Source organism: Mus caroli, unplaced genomic scaffold, assembly GCF_978045245.1.
Source record: "Mus caroli unplaced genomic scaffold, Mus_caroli_1 scaffold_11, whole genome shotgun sequence".
Classification (NCBI taxonomy): domain Eukaryota; kingdom Metazoa; phylum Chordata; class Mammalia; order Rodentia; family Muridae; genus Mus; species Mus caroli.
The window spans coordinates 40,705,638-40,726,855 of record NW_028227266.1 but is presented as its reverse complement, the minus strand read 5'-3'; the positions used below and the strand labels follow the sequence as shown (position 1 = coordinate 40,726,855).

Genomic DNA, 21,218 nt, shown 5'->3' with positions numbered 1-21,218 from the left:
AGGTGTGAATTAAACTCAGCTTCCCTCCTGTTCCATTCCGATTGTCTTCTGAGGCAGAAAGTGCCCCTGCCAGGCCTGCTGTTGTTCATATTGACAGCTTCTACCATCTTTGCCTTGTGGCTCTCCCCATGCTGGGCGACCAGGGAGCTGGCCTTTTGCTAGGAGAGGGGGTACCTTGCCTTCTGAAACAGTGTCTGCTCACCTCCTCAGGAGCCTGACATTTTGTCTGCACCATGGTATAGGCCTTGTCCCGGCTGTCCATCACTAATCCGATACCGAGCCTGCAGCTGGACCAGCAAAGCCACTGTGCACAGGCTTCAGACCAGAGATGAGCATCACCTGGCCAACTGAGCCCCCATTAAAGGTGGAGGAGGCTGGGAGTGATTCCTGCTGTGGTTTCTGCCAGGCCATGAGTTGAAGGTCCTCTCTGCCCTGTGCTTTTTAGGCCCTCAGCTCCCACTCATCTCTGGTCTTCAGAATAAGGCAGAAAGTCCTAAAGTGTGTGCTGGAGCTAAAGCCCTCGGTGATGTCGAGCCATCCTCCAGGGTCCTGAACTTCCACTCTGATGGAAAGGCTGTGTGGCTTTGTGGGGGTATTTCTGAAATAGGTTGAAACAGGCCTGCAGAGCATTGGATGAGCATCTCTCTGGGGGATGAGGAGGTCTCCTGGTGGCCTTCTGGGAAGAAAAAGCAGACAGGCAGGTGGAGCATCATTAGCCCTTCTGCAAAGAGTTTAGAGCTGGCAGCCAGCTCCAGCGACTGTTGCTCTGCCAGAAAGAAGTGAAGTCCTACGGGCAGGCTCGTTCCTCTTCTCAGCACTCCAGCTGTGCTCCGGGAGTCTAGGACCCTGTATCAGGAGCTCTTAGGTAAGGAGAGACATGGCAGTCTACACATCCATATTGTTTGGAACACAAAATGGGGAAGGGAGGGGGCTCAGATGAGGAGCTGTGAGCAGAGGATGGCCTTTGGGGGAAGGAGGTTCCCCCCCCCCCTCCCAAGGGTGTAGCACCTAGTAGGTCAACCATTTTCCATTGGATAGCTCCACTCTCGTGTCTATACGGGCAGTGCAAATTGAGCCCAGTGGGTTATTCTTTTAAAGTTAAGAGGAAGCTGGGAGTCAACCTTGGAGGAGTTAGGAGGAGGCATAGGGGGCAAACATGACCACTATATATTGTATGCACATGTGAAAATCTCTACAAATTAATAAAATTACTTTATCAAATGGACAGTTGATTGAAAAATTACCTTTTTAAAAAAAAATCATTTCTTTTGCCTCTTTTGTGTAAAACTGTTGGGCCCCAGTGAAAGGCAACTTACTCTACTAGAAAGTATGCAGTCCCAGGTTCGGGGATCCTGGCCTGGAGGTCTTGGGCGAAGTCGTTTCTTCATTTGTACCATGAGGAAGTGCGTCTCAGCCACCTCTGCATTCTTAGTGGAACGCTCTATCTGCTAAGGTGAGATGTGTGCAGGCTTTATGGCTCTGACAGCTCTGGGCCTGGGTTCTGTTTCTGTCACTTACAGACTGGGTAATGGCTCTCCAGCTCAGTTCTCAGATGCAGCGTGAGACTGACCCTGGCGGCCTGCCCTGGGGCTACTGTGAGGGTTTAAAGTGATGCTTATAAAGCACTCATGAGTGGCCACCTCAGAGACACATGCAAGTGTTTTGTTTGTGTCCGCTGGATTCATCATTGCTATTATCCCACCTTCCCGTCTGTTTCTGATCTTGTTGGAGACTGTGTATATGAATCACATGAGGCCTTTGTGGTCCTTACTCAGCAGGGACTGGGGAGGGGCCTGGGGGTCTATGGCTTTGTGAGTACTGTTTCTGTGGGCCTCACTTTGGGTGATAGGTTTGACTGTCAGATGTTTGTCAGACTACTTAGAGCATCCTCTGGGGCCATCCTCCAAGTTGGGATGGATGAGAGCTGTATGTGGTAGGCTTGGTAAGTCCAGTGGCAAAAGCTGCAAATGTTCATCAGAGATGAGGAGCCTCTTAGGGGCATCTTCCTGGCCGTGAGTCTGTCCTTGAACCCCAGTATCAGGACCGATACTATGACTATGATGGCCTCATCAATACGGGGCTTGCTATTAGATGCTACTGGAAACTGAGACTGGGGTCACGTCTTATGCTGCCTTTCTCCACAGAGCTCCTCAGTTGGTGCTAGGCAATGTAAAGGTGCCCATGGGATTTCACATGCCTGGATCCCAGTCATGGAGGATGGTGGGATACGGAGTGAGAACACGGACTTTGGGATCGGGTGGAGTCATGGACTTCAGCACTGCTGTGTATTATTGTCAAGCTCCTAAGGTCTCTATGCATCTCACCTAGAATGATTGATGATAATGGCAATGCCTGTTGATGGGTGTGTCCCCTCAAAATCCATGTTGATATCCTAACCTTAAAGTGGAGGTACTGGGTGGTGAGGACTTTAGGGGTTATGGTCACGTCACCAGTATGGAATCTGCTCATCCAAAGGACTGGTGTCCTTAAGAGAGACACCTTTCAAAGCTTGCTTAATCCCTTTACCATGTGAAGATTTGAGTAGAAGGCAGCCAGCTACCTGCAAGCAGAAGAGGTGTTTGCCAGAGCCTTAACATGCCGGCACTGCTGCTGCCAGTCTGTGGCACCTTGCTACAGTAGTTCCCATGAAGGCCCCCATGCCATGCGTGTACAAGGGCTGAGATAATGGGCGAGGAGCCAGCCCAAAGCACGCACCTGAATGATTTCTCCTTCCCTCCCCTCCCTCCCTCCCCTCCACCTCCCACATCTTAAGCAAAAGCAGGCCATTGTTGGAATGTAAGACCAACAAACTCCACAGTGAGAGCTCTTAGGGCCTTGCTATGTTGGTTGGTTCTATATCCTGGTTAGCTCAAGCTGTGCAAAATGATGGTGTTGATGTTGTTCCAGTTGTCCTCTGTCACCCCCTCCCCTTGCACCCTCCCACCTGTTGTCCTCTTGTTTTTTTTTTCAGGAATAGTGCTCAGGTTATAGGACTCAGTGTGTCCTGGCCTTGGGGCGGAGGAACATCCCTGAGCTGAGATATAGTTCTGAGGTGGCTGCAAAGCTTCCTACCCCAGGCCCACACCCAAGATGCCTCTGCATTTGGCAGGAGTCAGCCTTCTCGAGGGGCTGATCACCTAGGCACACCCCTCCTGTGTGCTGACCCTGGGGTGGGGTGGGGTCAGAATATGCCATCAACTGCCAAGGTTGCCTCCATGGGATTTGGTGATAGTTCTGTTGGTGATGGTGCCTGTTGCTGCACCCCGTTTCCTTTTCACCCCAGCTATGCTGTGAACTGAATGCCTACTTTCTCGTTACTCTTCCACAGTCACAATCAGATGTGGCACCTTGGCCATCAGACCCTAAATCCATTTCCCTTTTTTGGGTGGGAGCTACCCCCCACCCCAGGCCAGCAGTGTAATGGGGGAAGATTAGAGTCAAACGAGAGTGCAGTATTTTCAGAGCCGATGACGTCAGCGTCTCCTCAGCTTCGAGTTTCATTTAGAATGAAGTGCCATCAGCCAGGTAATTATCATGATCACATATTTAAAGTACTTAAATATTTGAAGCCATGTCAAGCATTTACCACTCTCTAAATCAGACATACCGGCTAGACTGTGACCAGGCCTCATGAGACGTCTAGCCTTTAGGGACCCGAGCCTTTCTGCAGGGGGAGAAGAGAGACAGGCTCCTGCCCGAGGGAGGCTCCTTGCAGACGCTGTCTTCTTCCAGGTGTGCGGCACCCTGCAGGACATGTGAGCATGTGTGTGCTTCTGTGCATGGCCCTTAGCTCGCTGGCTTAGATGCTTCAAGCGTGTGACTGTCCTTTGCAAGGCTTCGGCATCTGCCACCAGTGGTGTTCAGTTAGGGGGCCTAGAAGCTCTTAACTATTACTGCTTATTAATAAAGATAAATTCTGACATTAAAACTGCACCGATTTGTCCCTTCTAAGCAAAGAGGGAAATGAAAGTGATATATGGCCAAGGTGAGGAAGGCTGTGTGCCGCTGTCGGCACGAGCAGGGAGAGGCCAAGAGGCTGTTTCTCTCCTTGCTGCCACTGTGGCTGTTGGCTGGGAGGAAGTGGTTGTGGGCAGGAGAGCATGTCTGGGCACGGAGGGGCTTTGAAAGAGCACTTGCCAGGGTGTCTGAAAGGTCACACTGCCTACCTCTTTTGCTTTTGCTAATGGAAGACCTGTGAGCATGGGGGTGTCAGGGTGGGGTTGGAGTGGGGCAGTGCATTTGGTCCGCTATGCAAGGCTGGAGGTAGCTTTCTGTCCCTTTGAGAAAACAGTCAAGGAAAGCAACTTGAAGGTGCTATTTCTGCTTGTGGTTCAGGGTCATGGCTTCATGGATGCTGACTGGCTGTTGCTCTGGGGCCTGTTGGGAGGCAGAACGTCATGGAGGAGAGCGAGCAGGGGAGTAAAGAAAGATGATATCCTCATGACAGTGGGGAGCCTGGGGAGCTAGGGCCCCAAGATCCCCTTCTTGAGCACCATTGAGGAAGTTTTTCTTGGAGAGACACCAACGTGTGCCGTTTTACTTCAGAGAAAACACTGAGCTTGGAGAGAAAGGATCTCACCTCAGTCTGGTTCAGTGAACTGGCGAGTTTTCTGGGATTATTTCCAGGACCATGGGTGGGCCAAAGACAGCCGGGTCACTGAAAAGTCTTCCTCAGCATGGGTGACAGCTCCACAAAAGCTGCACCCTGAAAGCCCCCTTCCCAATCTTCAGATGGCTCTGCCTGTCAGTCCTCTTTCCAGCAGTTCTTACCGTGGGCCTCAGAACCATGGACATTGCCAGAGCTTCCTGGCCCTCGTGAGTTTCCAGTTTCCTGAGTCTTAGGAGGCTTCCTCTTTTCTTCAGTTCGGAGGAAATGGCTGTAGAACAGGCGGGCAACAAAGACCTAAGTTCCCCCCACTAGACTCCACTTCCCCTCCTGGATGCTCTATCACTACACAAGAGCACTGCTGGATGGCGAGCAAGCCCATGGTATGAGGACTTTTGTGGGGGACAGTGAAGATCTATGTCATAACAGTGAGCAAATATGCATTTGCACCTTGGCGTCTCCTTAAGCTGTGGAACATTAGATAGTTGGTGTACCCCTTTGAAACGTCATCTCTGAAATGAGCCCCCACTGCTATGTGTGTGTGTGCGTGTGCATGTGTGTGATGGTGTGTGTGTGTGTGTGTGTGAGAGAGAGAGAGAGAGAGAGAGAGAGAGAGAGAGAGAGAGAGAGAGAGAGAGAGAAGAGCTAGGCATTGCCGGACATGTTGTCAGCCACTTAATAAATGGTAGGAGGGGACACTGGTACCTTGCATTCCATAGCACCTTCTATTGCTGTGAAATCACTAGGATATTAGCCATCAAAGGTGGCAGCCAGTACATTTGGTATGACGTGCCAGGGTTTGACCCAAGGCTCCCCAGCTTGTAGTAGGTAGAGCTGGAACTCCAACTCAGCTCTCTCTAATCCAGAGCCTCTCCTTTCTGCTCTGTTTAGTGCTTCTCAATGGGTGGAGGCAGAAATGGCCTGTGCTCCCTTTGGGTCCCATGTTGGGGAGAGCCTGCATGTTCTGTCTGCAGGGTGTGGCCCTAGCCTTTCTTGAAAGAACATCCAGATCTATGTGGTTCTCCTGTCAGTTTCCCTCTCCAGGATGTTGCTGAGAGAGACCCTGCCCCTTTGGGGACGTACTTAGAGTGAATTTTAGGATACTTGGTGCTATGAGTAGAAGTTAGAAATCTGCCGATAGGGGTTTTGGGGACCAAAGAAGCTGGAGTGGAATTTGGCTACAGATACCCATGGCACTGTCTCTGAGGAGACCCTGGCAGACTGGTGGGAACTTCAGGGAACCTCATCCTTCTCTCCTCTCTGCTGATCTCTGCCTAGCACAAGCACAAGCTTTCAAGCCAAGAGGTGATCTTCCAGCCTCTGAGAGATGGCCAGCTTGAACAACCTTCTATGTCCTGCTGGATGGAAGCAGGATGCTAACACCCACTCCTCACTCCAGCCAAACTCTGCTTTGATGGATGGGAGTGAGGAGAATGGTAACCAGGGATGTCAGGGACTTGAGCATCCATGGTCTCTTTTCCTGCTTCTTTATCCCATTCCAAGACAAGGAAGATAAGTGGGTACCAGAGAGTGGGCCAGCTGTGGCTCAGGCATCTTTTCTTCCTCTGCCTCTATAGGTTCTAGTGGGTGACTTGGCTATGGAGTCTGCACCAGCCTGTTACAGTTGCTCAGATGAGAAGGGGGCTCACAGGGACTACCCTTTAAATACCATAAGCTAGCCAGGGTGTACTAAGTCAGCTGTGTCAATTGATAGGCAGAGGTCAGAGGTCTCTTCCCTGGTGATGGAACTGGAGATATCTTGCCACACCTCTGTCCTCTGCTCTCCATTTTAATGTTTATGTCATCTGTTGGGGTTCACCCCAAAGCCTGCCTTCCTGTCTCAAAAACCACACTCTCAGAGGTCCCAGCTGAGATACCACTGTCCATTCTCTCGGGATGGAGGCAGCTGGTGGTGTAAAATGCGATCTTCATGGCCTCAGGTGAGTCCTGTGGGGGTAGGGCCGTGTCTCTCCACTCTCCTACCTGCTTACATCGCCTTGTGGTTATGACTTTTAAGTCATTAATTCTGCTTTATTAAAAAGGGAACTACCTCAGGGAAGGGAAATCTTGTTGAATTAGTCATGGACAGTTTAGTATAAATTAATAAAGTTGATGTTTTCCTGTTAGCTTTAGTGTGTGAGAGAGTATGATGAGGGATTAGGAAGGGCCCCGGATACAGGGTGAAGATGGAGAGAAATAGTGAAGGACGGGAGCTAAGGGAACCCAGGACAAGCCTGACCCAGATTGGCCAGGTTATCGCTGGTCTTCAAAATTGTTTTGTTGTAAGATTTTCTAAAAAAGATTCTAGAAAGAAAATATGTATGTATGTATGTATGTGTATATATATATATATATATATACATGTGTGTGTGTGATGTAAGCAATAATGTACAACTTAAAATTTTTACAAGGTAAACACACCTTGTATCTAGCATCCAGATTGATAAACAGCACCTATCTGCCCTGCTCCGATCTTCAACCAATCACTATGAAGCCCACGGCACCCATTGCTCTGACCTCTGATGCTGCAGAAAGGTTTTGCACATGTGATCTTACTCTGCACGTGCCCTTTGTGCCTGGCTCTCTTTGGTTTACTGGGCCTATTTGTGAGAGCCGCCTGTAGCAAGGCTTGCTCATTTTCCTAGCAGTGAAGCTCCATGTGACAGGTCACAGGTCACCTCTCCTGTGGCTGATGGTCATTTGGATGTCTAGGTATTGACTCTCAAGAGTAAAGCTTTAAAGCTTCAAATGTTTTTAAGTATATGTTATCCTCTTGTCTCTGGTTAGAAGCTTTTCTCCTGAGAGCCCTCCTCTGACTTCACCTCCATCATAGATGAGTGTCCTGCTTGCCCCCCATGGTGTCTGTTGTATAATAGATTGCAGCTCCTAGGCCAGTGTCTGGTGGGGAAGATGTTCCCAAGGGCTGGTTGGCTGAGTGATTATGTAATTGAATGTATAGTATAACCCACTCTCTTCATATTCTGCTCAGAGCTCACTCATCTCAGCACTTATGAAAAGCAAATGTTGGGGACCTAGGGTGATAGCTCAGTGGGTATCCAGAGTGCCTTCTAGTGCTGTGTTAGAACATCGATCCAAAACAACTGGAGAGGAAAGGGTAATTTATTAGGTTTGGACAGCCTAATCACAATCCTTTAGCAGGGATGGCAGGGCTGGAACTTGGAGAAACTGAAATAGAAAGCAGGGATAAACATTGCTTACTTACTGCCTTGCTCTCTATGGCTTGCTTAGCCTGCTGTCCTGTACAACTCATACCCACCTGCCTAGGGGATGGCGTCACCTGCAGTGGTTCGGGCCCTGCCACATCGATCAGCAGTCAAGGGCAAGCTGATGGAAGCGTTTTCTCAGTTGAGGTTTCCTCTTTCCAGATTCTTCTAGCTTGTGTCAACTTGGCAAAAACAAACAAACAAACAAAAAACAAAAAAACACCCAACCAGCATAGTGGGTAAAGTTTGTTGTGCAACTGTGAAGACCCGAGTTGTTTGTTTGCTTGTTTTTGTTTTATGTTTTTTTTTAAGTTAGGTGTTGTAGTGTGTGCATGTAATCCCTCCTCTAGGCAGGGGGAGTGGAAACAGGAGGATACCCAAAGTTTGCTGGTCAGCTAGTCTAGCCAATCTGTGAGCTCCAGGTTCAGTGAGAGACCTTGTCTCAAAAAGTAAGGAAGAAGGAGACTGAGGAAGACATGGAACATTGACCTCTCTCTGGCTTTTACAAATATGTGTACACTCACCTGCCTGCACACGTTGGTACATGCCTACACAAGTGTTTGTGCAAACATACAAAAGATATGAAAAGAAAGTGGGCGTTGGGAGCCCAAGGTCAGAATCCACCCCTAAAGAGATGTTTCTCTCTAGGCTCACGTTCCACCCAAGTTCTGGGTCCTGAGAGAGGGACTGGAGTGAGAGACTGCGTGCAGCCTGGCCAATGGGAACAACATTTCCTGTTGGGTCTCAGGACAGGCTGATGCCCAGCCAATCTTGTGAGTGTCTCTGGATCCCTCTAGGCATACACATGTGACAGTTGACATTGGGAGACGATGATGACAAAAGGGGACACAAGAAGGTGCAAGAGGAAAGGAAGAGGCAGAGGGAGAAGGTACCTGTCAGATGACCTGCTCTGCCCTCCTGAAGCCAGCCACCAGTCAGGCAGGGAATGCGGCTCTCTTCAGAGAGGCACAGGTCTTCCTGTCCCTTGTTGAGGCTGTATTGTTTTCATTAGTCCGTGGCAGCATGGAGGAGGAACACAAGCCTGTTGAACATGGTATCAGAGTGCCCTGTAAGAGCAGGTAGTTTTTCCTGGTTCCTGGTAAATCCCATTCACTGGCAAAGCAGACAGTTGCTACATCCCTGGCTTTTGCTGTGAGTGCTGTTGACGGCTCATGTTAGACTGTATTCATATACCTTTTGCTGAGCTACGTAACATGTCCACCACGAATCTCCTGCATAGTGAGAGCCTGACCTATCAAGCAGCCCCACCTGGCCGTGTACAGTGTACAGCAGGTCTGGTCGCACCATAGTCATGGCCTTGCTGGCCCAGAAGCAAACATGACGTATGGGGGAAGCTGTGTCCCTGGTGTAGTTCTGTCTTGGGCAATCTGAGGCTATGCTTTCATCTGTCCCTTTACCTCAGACCCATGTTTTGCCTTTGAGGTGTGTCAGAGTGCATAAAACCCTTCTTTCTTTAGGGCCTAAGACCAGCACCTTCTTTAAGCCCTTCTCTTACCAAAGATGGCAGTTAATTCCAGTCTCATTCGCATTTGCTAATCTGTCGGCTCTGGGCCAGTTACAATGTACCAGGTACATTGTCGTCTTCCTGGAAGGTATATCTTCCTTGGCCAATAAACACTGACTCATTTAATCCCCTACACCTCTAGAAAGAGGCGCTGTCACTATCCTTACTTCCCCAAACAGCTAGACAAGGCTTAGAGCAGTGACGTCATACAGCTGGTAAGTGGGTGTTGGGGTAGGAATTTGTCCCCATAGCACGGTGTTTGTCACCAGCATGCTCTGTCTCTCTCTATGATAGCTTCCAAAGTGGTATGGAAAGCCCAGGTTGGCATTTTTAGGGGAGAATTAAAATATATTTTTTGTGTGGCTCTTAACATAATTTCTATCCAAAATGACCTTTAACCTTGGAAGATCAGGGGACCAGCTCCTAGGAGAGTAGTCCCAGGGTGTGAAGCTCACAGAGAGCCATAGGCTGAGGAGGACTTAGACTCAGGAGGCTGATCTGGAGGAGCCTGAGCTCTGAATGGGAGCACTCAAGGCCTTGCTCCTTTGTCTTGCTTCCCACACAGCACAGGTGCTCCTGGCATCTAGGGGCTTTTTGTCTCTTTCTCCTGCTCTTATTATCTTCTGTCCTGCTGGGGAGCCATTCCCTCTTCTCCACTCCTCCCTGGTGCTATCTCAGGACGTGGTCTGGACACATACAAGAAGCCTGGCTACCACCCTTGTTTCCCATTTCTTCCCACATCTGCGGCCAATGTCCAGCCCCATCAGGCCCAACTTGTAAAAGTGCTGCAGATCCATATCCCTTTCTACCACCAGTGCCTTACTCAGGACACCCTTCTGTTTCCCAGGACATCAACACCCATTCAATATGTTGTCTAGACTGTAGACATGACCTAAAACAATCCTCAGATAGTAACCAGAGCCGTCTTTCTATAAAAAATCCTTCCTGTGTCACCCCTGTATTAAAAGACCTTCCCTTAGACTACAGCTCCTTCCTCTTAGCTTGCTAAGGCATCATTGAGGATACAGGCCGATGACTGACTCTCAGCCTTTGGATGAGGACACAAAGCTCCCTGCTTCTGTACAGTTCAAGCTAGCTGTGGACTCTCCTCTCCTCATGTCTCCCCATTCGAGTAAACACAAATCATTGTGCAGGTCTCCATTTAAGCATCCTTTCTTCAGAGGAGTCATCCCTGACCCCTCAAGCCTGGCTTGAGCACACATACACCCACACCCACTCCGTGTTGCCACGGCAACCACCGATCACACTGGGGATTTGATGGCTACCTGTCTGTTTTCCCCAGCACACATTATCTCTCTTGCACACAGCAGTGTCCCCGGCCTAGTTCAAGCTGGTCTGTGGAAGATAGTTTTGAAGACGTTAATGAGTGAGGATCGCCATGAAAAGCTTCAGTGGGGCAGTGTGGACGTGGGGTTTTAGACTCCATTCCGGAGCAAGTGCTTGACTCTGCTTAAGTCGTTGTTCCTCGGACTGTCTTGGGTGGTGGGCAGTCTTCAGGTAGCTCTGAAGCACAGATTTAGGAATGTGGCTCTTAAAGGCAGGATTCACGCTTGTGTTAGTCGATTCTCTCATCAGAATGACCAAATGCCCAGGAAAACAGCTTAAAGGGAGGCAATAATCATACAGCTTTTTTTTTTTTTAAACCAATTGCAAAACTTTCCAATCTTTCTGTCCTGCTCTTTGCCTCCTAAGTCTCACTGTAAACCTGGCTGAAGTAGAGCGCACGCCACATGTCACATGCTGGGCTGTTCTGAAATGTTCTTCTCTGGCTTATCTAGCCATCGGCTTTGCACTCAGCTTTCCACCACGTCTCGGGGCACAGACAAAGTGTAGGCAAGTCCTCTGCTAGAATACAGCATGAGCAGACTCTAGCCCAGCTCCTGGGAGAACCCTCATTTCTACCAGAAGCCTAGTGATCAGTCTTCACCAGCTACCCGCCCCTCTGCCTTCTGATCTTTTAGATGCTCTAGTGAGAATCTTGGTGTCTTAACAAACCCGGCTACGTTATGTGCATATGTTTTTGTTTTAATTCCAGCGGTGGGCTAAGGGACTGTGTCAGTGTGGACACAGCCATGAACTATGATTGTCTTGAACTCTTGGGGAGGATGACACTTGCCAGCTGCAGATCCTTTAATTCTGGGGACTCTGGAGAGGGTAGAAATGAAAGAGCCCTGAGAGGGCCTGGGGCAGCTGCTGTTCCTGCTGCTGCTGCTGGTGATGGTCCCTGCTTCTGCTATTGCAGGATTACTGGTTTGCGGAGTTTGCTGGATTGCTGGATATTCTGAAAATGAAGGTTGAATTTGCCCCTAGGGACCTGATGCCTCACATCAGCAGGAAGTAGTCTAAAGAGGTCTATGTCCCCTTTCTAACCTCTCTCTTCAACTTGGTTTTTGGGTTGGAAGGAATTGGGATGGAAAAGGGGGATTGGAAGGGAGGTAGGTATAAGAACCCAATAAAGTAGCCAAGAAAAGAAAAATAGCATCCACAAGACTCCCACAAGAATCTGCCATTCAGCAGAGCTTAGTGTTCTGGGGCCTCTCTAGTTCAAATCTCTGAACTCCAAATTCTTCCAGAAATAAGGTCTAGGGACCTAAGTCACTGCAATGAGCCGTGTGTGTGTGTGTGTGTGTGTGTGTGCATGTGTGTGTGCATGAGTGTGTATATATGTGTGTATGTGTATGTATGTGTGTGTACATGAGTGTGTGTGTGCATGAGTGTGTGTGTGTGCATATATGTGTGCATGAGTGTGTGTGTTTGTATGTGTGTGTGCATGAATGTGTATGTGTGTGCTCTTGTCTTTGTGATAAAGTGCTTGACAAAACAACTTAAAGGAAGAACATTTCATTTTGGTTCAGGGTTTTGGTAGTCTCCATTTGACACAGTATTCCTGGGCCTCTGGAGAGACAGAGATGTGCATGGCAGAGCAAAACTGCCCAGCTGACAGGACTCAGGTAAGGGAGAGAAAAAGAGGAAACACCCACATTGACTTACTTCTAGCAAGACACTACCTCCCAGAAATGCCAGTCAACTCATGAATCCATTCTTTCATGTGCCAATGTAATCTGAGCCCCTGTGATCTGATGGCTTCTCAGTGTTTGAGTTACCTGCTAGGGTCCAGGCCATCAACATGTGAGCTTTTAGGGGAATACTTTATGTCCAAACCCAGTTAGTTCCCCTCAGCTCTCTTGAGGGTTCACCTGCTTCCTTTCTTCGTGGCCCTTCCCTCCAGAATGTACCGGTAGACAGAGCCTGGCATCCTGCCCCTTCTGTGCTCAGATAGCCAATGTGTCTGTGGGTTCTCCCATGTCTAGGACAAAGCTTTGAAATTCCTCACTTCATCTTATTTGCTGTCAAGAAAATTGCAACTAGGAAGCTTTCCATGTTGCCCTTGGCTCTGTTGTCACAATGATCAATAAAAGGTGTTAACTCGATGGGCCCTCCGGGCTGCCCCCTTTTTCAAGCAGAGGCAGTAACCGGACATAGACCTTCATTCTGCATGGTTGATGTCTCCACTGCATGTTGTTCCCATACATGTGCCTCCATGTCCAGTCACAGGGCACTACTGCATGGTAGGCATTGTTCTAGATACAATAGAAAAATAGAGAAAAACTCTATTTTGGATTGGCTTACATTTGGCAAGTGTGTGCAGGAGAAACCTATAGAAATAAGACTTGTAAGGATGCTGGTCATATTAGCATTCCAGAAGAGACTTGCTGGAGGTGGAGGAGTAAGAAGGATGCTCTCCCAGGAGTCAGGGTGGAGTGTACCATCCAAGAACAGAACCTGAGGTAGGAGCATGAAGGCTGTGCTGCAGGGAACTTGGGGCCCTAGGATTGCACCTTGACTCTGCATACCAGGCGGCCAGGGTGATAGTAAGGCCAGGGTGATTGAACTGAATGTCCTAAAATTTGTCCACAAGACCAGGTTAGTCCTGTGGCAAGAGCTGCCAGGTCCGCTCATGGCCTGTGTTGACTATTCTTTGTAAATTACTTACCTACCTTGGGTTTCTGCCTCTTAGTCTTTGGAGGAGAGTTGATTAGGTTAGATTTCTTTCTAAAAATGCATGGCGAGTGTACACATGAACAAATGGATGGATTTTATGCCTACCTATCCCTCGGGGGCTATAAGTGCCTTCAGAGCCTTCGGAGTCCTCAGGTTGGCTAGCTTAACATAAAGGAGGCTGCCTGTCACGGCAGGAAGCACCCAGCTGAGACTTGGTGTTGGATATCTTTGGTGCCTGTGGTGTTTTGACTAAGAATGGTCCCTGTATGAACATATATTTGAATGTTTAGTCCTACTTGATGGAACTGTTTGGAAAGGATTAGGAGGTGTAGCCTTGATAGATGAGGTGCGCCACTGGGGAGAGGATTTGAGGTTTCAAAAGCTCAAGTACCATTTCCAGTTCTCTCTCTCTCTCTCTCTCTCTCTCTCTCTCTCTCTCTCTCTCTCTCTCTCTCTCTCTCCTTCTCTCTCTCTCCATCATGCTTTTGGATCAGATGTAAGCTCTTAGAGCTACTTCTCCAACACCATGCCTGCCTGCCTGCTGCCATTATCCCTAGCCATGATGGTCATGGACCCTAACCCTCTGTAACCATGAACCCAAACTAAGTGCTTCCTTTTACTTACCTTGGTTATAGTGTTTTGACACCAACAACAGAAAAGTAACCAAGACAGTGTCCAAGTTGAATTGGGACCCTCAGGCTGTATACAGCTGGCCTGGGTCTTTGGTGGCTCTGGGTTAGACTGGAAGGCCAGCTGTGGTAGTGTAGAAGTGCCTTTGTTCTGTGATTCGGAAGAGTTCCCCATCTGGTGCCTGCATCCTCTTGCCTGCTGGCTTCTCCTTGGGTCTCATGGAAAAAGGAAAGTGTTAGGAAGTTGTCCTTCCTGTGGTTAATGCATTTCATGCTAGCTGTGTCCCCCTGTGCTCTGGTTCTGGGCAATTACCCTCCTGCCGGGTTTTGTTGCTGAGCACAGCAGGTGGGCCTTGTTTGTAATTCACTTGCACCATTAACGCTGGGTTGGCACCATAAGGGTGGCTGATCCATTCCATGCCCCTAACCCCAGATGTCATTTGATAACGGGGACATTAAGATGGCTTTGGGGGTCCAATTGCTTCTGCAGTTTAAAGCAATGAGAAGCCTTATCCGCTGCTTGTCGCTGGATGCTCACAATCATCTGCTCTGATGGAAAATTTGTACCAAATACTTCCCCCTGACCACTGTGATATGGCCCTGGAAACTCTCAGCACCAGTAACAATAACAGCTGTCGAGCTTTGAGCACTGCTTTCAGGCACAGCAAGACCCTCAGCAAGACTCTGAAAGCGACTTACAGATGTCTGACGTTTCCCCTAGCTACAGATGGAGAAACTGAGGTCTGGAGAGATTGCACACTCACCTGAGGTCGCATGTGTGAGCAGTGGAGCCTGGGCTGGTAGCATCATCTCCTGCTGAGGCTAATAGAGAAAATTCAGTGGACAGGGAGGGCACAGGAGAATCTCCAGCTAGCGTTCATGTTACTATATACTACTATTACTGTTGAGATGAGCCATTGAGTAGGGTAAAGATGAATATGATTAAAACATCTTCTTTAAAAAAATCTTTGTGTGTGTGTGTGTGTGTATGTATGTATGTATGTATGCATGCATGTGTGCTCATGAGTCTGACCGTGGTGGTGAGTAGACATGTGCTGTGGTGCACATGCAGAGGTCAACCTGGGGGGGTGTGTGTCAATCCTCGATTTCCACCTTGTTTAAGACAAGGACTCTTGTTGGGCAAGGTGGCACACACCTTTCATCTCAGCATTTGGGAGACAGAGGCTGGTGGATCTCTGAGTAAGGCTAGCCTAGTCTACAGAGTTCCAGAATAACTAGGGTTATACATAGAAACAATGTCTCAAAAACAAAAAACAAAAAACAAAAAACAAAAAACAAAAAACCAAACCAACCAACCAACCAACCAACCAACCAACCAACCAACTAACCAACCAACCAACCAATCAAACAAACAAAAGGCAGGGACTCTTATTGCTAACTGTCACTGCATATGGCAGGCTAGTTGGCCCTTAAATGTCTGGGGGTTCTTCTTTCTCTGCCTCCCATTTCACCATAGGCGCATGGGCTATAGCCATGTTCTGCCACAACCAGTTTCACATGGCTTCTTGGGTTCCGATTCAAGTCCTCATATTTGGAAGAGAAGAGCTTTACCCACTGAGTTGTCTCCCTGAGACTTCTTATAGGTTTACCTTTATCAACCATCCAATCAATCAATAACCAATCAACCAATCAATCATATATTTACAGAGCTCCTACTAGGTGGAAAACATTATCAATCTTAGGTGTTTCATAGAAAACAAGACCAAAGATTAATCCATGGAATGAATCTAAGAGAGGCAGGGAATCAGACAGAGATTCCAGAGGATAGGCTAAGGTGTGGAATATTGCAGTGTCTGGAGGGAGGGCTGCTAGAACTGACCACAGAGATCACATTTAGGAAAAGCCTCTCTTAATTCGACTGCAAATGAGTACCATGTCTCTCGGGGTGCAGCACCTTCTCTGATGCTGGGATGATGCTATGGAGTAGACGGAAGCAGATCTGTCTCACAGGAAAATACAGAGAACTTTTACAGAAAACACAGGGAACAAATGCATAGCCAGCTTTGAGCTTGACCTCTGACTCCAAGGTCAGACCCCCTTCCCTCAAAGTCACCCAGCAGTAAAGCTCCAGGTTTAGGGCTGGGCCCAAGCCAGACCCAACAGCATGCTTGATGTCCCGTGTCTTGTGGAGGCTGGCTCTGGAGCTGCCTGAGGCTCTGTCCAACTTGGAGATCCACAGAATGCATGTCATTCCTCAATGCCTGGATGCTCAGAAATGTTCTTTTGTAGTTTCTGGGAACATTCCCTGTACCCCGATTTTGGGTTGGGTTTCTTTCAGGGTTTCTCATACTTGTCTTCCTCTCTCAAAGTGCGTTTGTCCTGCTGCAGCCCCCACTCTTCTCCCTGCACCCCACACCAACCAGGTACCCCATTCTTGCTGTTTTCCTCCACACTACTCCTACCTACCACACCTATCCCCAAACCCACAAAGCTCTTTACTACCCAGAGGAGCAAGTCCAACTTTCTTAACCTTGGCCTTTGAGGCCTTGGAGAACCCCAACTCCCGTAGAATCTTAGACACACATCTTTGGAGGCACCTCTCATGCAATGAGTGTCGGGCAGGTTGACTTGAGTTCTATGTTGGTACTTTCCCCATTGGTGTGGCCAAATATCCAAGGAGAAGCAAGTTAAGGGAGGCTCAGAGCTGGGGATGCATGGCGGTGCACAAGGCTCACGGCTGTGGCAGCAGGAGCATGAGGATGCTTGCTTTACGTAAGTGCAGGCCAGGAAGCAGAGAAAGGAAAAGGCTGGCTCTCAGCTCACTTTCTCCTTCCCCCATCCTCCTTGTAGTCAGTCTAGGTGCCCAGGCCGTGGAATGGTTCTGTTCACAGTCAGAGAGCATCTTTACTCCTCAGTTACTCCTCTCTGGGAAAGTGTTCACTGACATAACCAAACCAAAGGTCTACCCTGCTAATACACCCGGTATTTCTAAATCCAATCAAGTTGTCAATCAAAATTAACCGTTACAGTTATTCTTTGTGATTGCCCCTTACTCTCTTTAGTGTGTTAGCAGGAAGCCTGGCCCATAGCCTGCATCTTCCAAGATTCCTATCCCAGCAGTGATGGTACAGGATGCCTTTCTGTCTCTATCTTCCAGCCCTGGTCCCTGCTTAGTGGCAAAATCTACATTAACGATAAAGCTGCAGTTTTGATGTGCCGTTTCCTGAGTTCCCACATCCTTTTATCATCAAATAAGGTCATTGGGTTTTCTCTGGAGCTCCTTGAGGAAGCCAGTGCATCCTGCCATCCTAATGCGTATTAGCATGAATCAGGGCAGGCTAGGCATGCATGGCTACTGGTGCATTGCCTTGGAGCTGCTAGACCATGCATCTCCAACATAGCAGTGCCATCTGGGGGTGCAACAGCATTCTTGGCCTTTCCTCCTGCTTCTGGCAGCCAGAGATGGATATTGAATGCTTAGCTTAGGTTGTTGCAACCTAAGGGAGGGATGGGTAAGAATTGCTACCTCCTGGACTCTCAGCCTACAGAGAGGCTTGCTGTCTCAGGCCAACAGCAAGCAGAAGTGATGGGACCCTGATGTGATTTCTTCTGGGGCTTGTGGCCAAGGGCTTCTGTAGAGTAGCTCCTGGAGATGATGGCTGAATATGATGACCCAGTGGCTTCTTCCATGAGACCACTCTCCTCAAATGGAGAGCTTGGGATCTACCAAGCTGAGAACGGAAGCTGGAGTCTCTGGGGGTATGAACTGGGATTGCAGATTGACTGAGGTGGATGGTAGCTATGGTGAAGAAAGGATGCCTGGAGGGAGGAGACTTTCAGCTCTGAGTAGCAACTCCACTTCCCTTTGGGTAGCCAAAGCATCTATACCACGAAGGAATGTGCCAGAGAAGGTAGGAGAGTCCTAAGCAGGCCCAGCATCCCTGAGCACTCAAGCCTGATGAGTTCATGTGTGATCAGCCTCCCTCTCCCGACCAGGGACTCAGGCTCAGGGGTACGGAGTGCTTGCTAGCCTAAGAGCCAGCCAAGGAGAGAATCGTGACACTTTGCTTTTTAAATTATTGATCAAGCTTTTAATCGAAAGAGCAAACCAACCTTTTTCTACTAAAATGCAAACAGAACACTGTAGACTGAAACCTAAAGTACCCCCTCCTGCAACTGACGTGGGTCCTCGGGCCTCTTCCAAGGGTAGTTGGCCAGAGCCACTTTGTCCCCTCAGCCTCCTCAGGGAGCCCATGCTAGACTCTGCCTCAAGTGGATGACAATCAGCGCTGACTGAGATGGACAGAGGAAAGGGGGAGGTTGGGTCATCCTCGTGCTTCTAGATGAGTCCTCGTTGCTGGCCTGCAGAATGAGTGAGTCACTCTGAAGTTTGAAAGGGATGTCCATTACACTGTGTGAACTTTTATCATAGAAACTTACATTGTTGTCAATATAGACTTGCATGTGGCTCAGGCTAGCCTCATACCCACTGTGTACCCAAAGATAAACTACGTACTTTCGGACTCTCCTGCTCCTTCTTTCCAAGGGCTGGGATCATGGACATATGCCATTACTCCATCTTAAGTGGTACTGAAGATAGAACTCAGGGCCTGGTGCATGCTGGGAAAGTTCTTTACCAACTGAACCACACACCCAGCCTCTGGACCTTTATTTAGTTATTTACATTTTTCGACTGCTGGGAGTGCTGAGGGGCTGGTCCAGGAATGTTTGCCCAGGTGGCTGTATCTCTGCCTGTGCTGGCTAGGATTTAAGACAAAGCTGGTAGAGAGCCCTGCTTTCTGCAAATGACATCTAAGACATTAGAATTGCTTACGTATGTGGTTACAAACAGAAGGGGTGCACTGGAGGTTGTCCACTTGGGGTGATGCAGCCAGGCCAAGGGTGCCCTAGAAGCTCCAGGCCTTGGAACTTCTTCCTTGTCACATTAGATTGCCAACCTCTGGCTTTGATCCTGGGCATCATCATCTGTGAGTCTCAGATAAACCTCTGACTTTCCAGCGTGACCCGAAGACTCTCTGCTATGACGCAGGATATCACCCCATCCTACTTCTTTCTAGGTTGAGCATTCTAGCTTCTTTCAGGCTCTCTAAAAGGCTCACACAAGAGTCTACAGGGCAGGCCCCCTCTGCCTCCAAAATATCAGTGAGATTCCAACAGAGGAGAAAGGACATCTTTTCCCAGAAGTGATTAGACCCTACCCTAAGATCCACTCTCCCTTCATCTTTCCCCTCTGTATCCCCTCTGCTCTTTCACAGACCCTCCTTTGCGGGGGCTCTGAATGTGTATCCCCACACTCCAGCACTGAGCTGCTCTCTTTCAAAGCCACGACGCATAATCTCTCCAAGGAGCTCATCTCTCTTCAGAGCATCTCAGTGGCTCAGATAAACGCCAGGACCATTTCTTACACCCCAAGCCAGTCCCACCCTTCCCATCAGACTCTGTGGTCCTCTGTGCACCTGCAGCTGACAAGTGGCTCTCCATCTTCTTATGGACAACCACCTGCGCAGAGGCAGGAGATGAGGAGGCTGAGCCCTGCAAATCTTATCTGAAGGGTGATAGGTTCAGTGTGAGGCTCACTGGGAACATCTGCTTTAGGTGACATGGCTTATCCTAGGCCTACGAAATCAGAGGATCAGGGAGCAGATTGGAGTTATCCTAATTATCTCTGTGCAACAATGAGGGCATTGATTGTGATGGGAGATTCACATCGAGGAATCTCTGGGCTTGTCTATTGCAGTAGACACAGCCATTTCTAAAAGCAAGACTCATGACCCAACAGGGACCTCATGTGCTGTTTTCTCTGAGCTAATCTACTCCCTGCCCATTGACTCCTGTCTTTAACTCAATCCTAATAGCCCATCTCCTGCTACTATCCCCAGCCACGTGTTTCTTCTTCTTGTCACCCTTTAGAGCAGCGGTTCTCAACCTGTAGGGTTTGACCCCTTTGAAAGTCAAATGACCCCTTTCACAGAGGTCACATGCCAGGTATCCTGCATATCATATATTTGCATTATGATTCATGACAGTAGCAAAATTACAGTTATGAACTAGTAACGAAATAATTTCCTGGTTGGGGGTCACCACAACCTGAGGAACCTTATTAAGGAGTCACAGCATTAGGAGGGCTGAGAGCCTCGACTTTAGCAATCACACTCTCATCTACAAAAGTTCACACTCAAGAACTGTGGAAACCAAATTACAAATAATAACAATAATCACAAAAATCTAATGGCTTAAGTCAGTTTATAGTTTCGTGGTGCACCCCATTCATAGTTCTCCTTTGCCACATGCAGCCTGTGGTCAGAAGACCGGACCCCTTGAGCTAAAACAGCCACATGCTTTCCCTTCACTGTCTGTAATGATGCCCTGTACTCGTTGAACGTCAGATTCATGTCACTTAACATCACACATGGTGAGGTCCCTGAAGGCGTGGACCCAATGCTAGGGCTTGGAGAACTGCCTGTAGGCAGTAGTCACTCAATTTAAATATTCAAAGAGGGGACAAAGTACAAGGCAGACCCACAGTGAGGAGTCAGGTGCTTTGGCCAGTCTAGGCATGGTAACCCTCTGAATTATTTTGCTCCCAAAGTACTTTCTTCATCTGCAAAGCAATTCTTCATGTGCTACAACATCTGGTCATCTTAGTAACCCTGAAAGGTAGGCACTGTGAATGCAATTTGCTCTTGTCCCAGAAAAGGAAATAGGGATCCTCAGAGGTTAAATGACAAGCCTGAGGTCACATAGGTCTTCACCTGTAGTGTGCTGATATTTTTCTGCTCTGGCTGAGGTTGAGTCGGGTAGGGGGACTGATTGCTGCAGAGAGAGCTCCTGGGGCTATATGGAGGGTTTCTGGTATTGCAGGGAGAGATTCTATGAGCTTCCGGAACAAGGTTGACTTGGAGCTACGTTGTAGAGGTGAAAGCTTTGGAGTCATTCCAGTAAGCAGGCCTTGGAGAAAGTCTTGTCAGGTATGTTGATGCAAGCTAGGCCGTCTTGTGCACAGGAGCTGGATGGAAAGGAGAGACGAAGAAAGGAAGACCATGCTTGCTGAATGCGTTGTCTGAGATCCAGGCACCTGTCTTTCCAGTGGGGGATACAGTCCACTGTGGTCTTATGGCTCTGGAAACAAAGCCCAGAGAAATTAAACAGTCAGTGTAAGGACACACAGCAGCAGCTGGGATAAGACAGCAGGCATGCCCTCTGTTCTCTAGTGAGGGAGGCTTGTTTAA

General features: G+C 48.6%; 1 protein-coding gene and 1 long non-coding RNA gene across 2 annotated transcripts in view; one reads left to right on the top strand and one right to left on the bottom strand.

The window, feature by feature from the left end:
• Grik4 (glutamate ionotropic receptor kainate type subunit 4) overlaps window positions 1-21,218 on the top strand; it is a 425,565-nt gene that overhangs the window by 100,928 nt on the left and 303,419 nt on the right. The window lies entirely within an intron of this gene.
• LOC147001999 (uncharacterized) lies at window positions 7,966-14,191 on the bottom strand. The gene is made up of 3 exons (XR_015044528.1): window positions 14,003-14,191; window positions 8,724-8,872; window positions 7,966-8,012 (listed from the first exon to the last, which is right to left on the bottom strand). It is a non-coding gene; the product is annotated as an uncharacterized LOC147001999 (long non-coding RNA).